This window comes from Salvelinus fontinalis, chromosome 6, assembly GCF_029448725.1.
Source record: "Salvelinus fontinalis isolate EN_2023a chromosome 6, ASM2944872v1, whole genome shotgun sequence".
NCBI classification, from domain to species: domain Eukaryota; kingdom Metazoa; phylum Chordata; class Actinopteri; order Salmoniformes; family Salmonidae; genus Salvelinus; species Salvelinus fontinalis.
The window spans coordinates 48,031,856-48,033,864 of NC_074670.1; the positions used below are offsets into that span (position 1 = coordinate 48,031,856).

A 2,009-nucleotide genomic window follows, 5' to 3' on the forward strand; every position below is an offset into this window, starting at 1 on the left:
CTCTCCTTCTTTCACCCTTCCTCCCCCTCTCTTGCCCTTTCTACCCCTTCTCCCTCATCCGCTGTCCTCCGTTTGCCTCGTCAGGTGCAAGCTGCTGTTGACTCCTGTCCCCCCTCATCAAATCAGGCTTGTGTGTGTGTGTGTGTGTGTGTGTGTGTGTGTGTGTGTGTGTGTGTGTGTGTGTGTGTGTGTGTGTGTGTGTGTGTGTGTGTGTGTGTGTGTGCGTGCGTGTGTGTGTCCCTGTCATCAAATAGAGCAGTGATGCATACAGACCTGCAATAAACCTGCCTCCACCTCTGCAGTACAGCACTGCCCTGTGTATGTAGGTCAGTCTCCCTCTCTAACTCTCTCCTTCCCTCTCTCCCTCTCTCCTTCCCTCTCTCCTTCCCTCTCTCCTTGTTTGCCCTCCTCAGACCATTTCTAGCTAACACAACCTCTCCCTCCTTTCTATCCAACGCTTGTTTTTATTTGACCAGCAGCCACCTCCCTATTTCTCTCTATTCACATGCGTAGCTTCAACCTCACAGCCCACTCACGTCCACATCTCCATCTCTCTCTCTCCCTCCGTAAAGGTCTTCTTACACCATCTCTCCACTCTCTTCATCTCTCTCTCTCTCTTCATCTCTCTTTCTCTCTCTTCATCTCTCTCTCTCTCTTCATCTCTCTTTCTCTCTCTTCATCTCTCTCTCTCGACACTCAGTTCAGGGCTATGAATGGTTGCCGGGGAAACTGCATCCTCCAGTGAAGCGGTAGGACTTGGGCGTCACAGCGACAGTGCTGATGGAGAATAGTGCTGTGAGCTTTCTCTCTCTCTCTCTCCCTCATTTTCTCTCGCTCTCCGAGTCAACCACTCTCCCCTAGCAACACACTCTCCCCTAGCAACAGCAGCCTCATACCCCCTCCATCCCTCTCTCCCTCCCCCTCTCCCTCTCTCCCCTTTTCACTCTCTGCCTCTGTCTCTTTTTTCCAACTCATTGTCACACTCTCCCCCCTCTCTCCCAGTCCCCCCATCCCTCTCTTTCCTCCTTTCCTCTCTCCCTCTCACTGCTCTCCATTTCTCCTCTCCTTCCTTTCGCTCTGGCTCTACATTTCTCCCTCTCCTTCTCTTTTCTTCCCTCTACCAATTTCTTCCCCGGGGGATTGTTCAGATCCAGCACAGCCCTCTGTGAATCCCTGTGCGTGCCCCTGCTTTAGAAGCAGAGCCGTGAAATGGCGGGATGGATGGAAGCAGAGAGGAGAGAAGAGAGTAATAGAGTTAGGCAGCATGCAGAATCCTGATTTCATTAATGTGAGTCTGTTAATCTGGGCGTAGGCTGGACTCCATCTGTCATACCAGGAGTTGCACACAAAGCAGGGAGCGAACAAAAACACACACACACACACACACACACACACACACACACACACACACACACACACACACACACACACACACACACACACACACACACACACACACACAGTCTCTCTTTCTCATACATAAAAATACATACACACACTCCTACACAAACACACATATCCGCAGCAAACCACCCTGACGAAAACACGGGGGAGGAAGCAGGGGCGTAGTCTACAGCTGTGGCTCTTTGTCTCACATCTAACAGAGAGCAAATAGACTCTGTCAGACGACACACACAAACCCACCCTGCAGTTGTAACAATCGACACAACACCTCTCCTCTCTCACGCTGCAGCAATATATTAAAGTTACTTCAGGTCCTAAACCTGCAGAAAGCAGACAGGCAACAACTGACTCACTGATCATTAGACCAGGAGATGACTCATTCAATGAGTGTTATCATACTGGACAGATCCAGCTGTGTCCCTGTCTACATCTTCGCCGTTACAACTTCCTGACATTTTTCAAATCTGGTCAATTGAATCATTCTACATCCTAAAATTTGCCAGTAGACTTTTTTTTGGACTCCATCCCCATTATTCCAAACCCCCAACGTTCATGCCCAGACGGCACTGCTTCATTTAGCATCAATCTCTTTACTTTAACTCCCT

General features: G+C 49.7%; 1 protein-coding gene across 43 annotated transcripts in view; it reads right to left on the reverse strand.

The window, feature by feature from the left end:
* LOC129857954 (protocadherin alpha-C2-like) overlaps positions 1 to 2,009 on the reverse strand; it is a 296,503-nt gene that overhangs the window by 22,133 nt on the left and 272,361 nt on the right. The gene's annotated exons all lie outside the window — the stretch shown is intronic.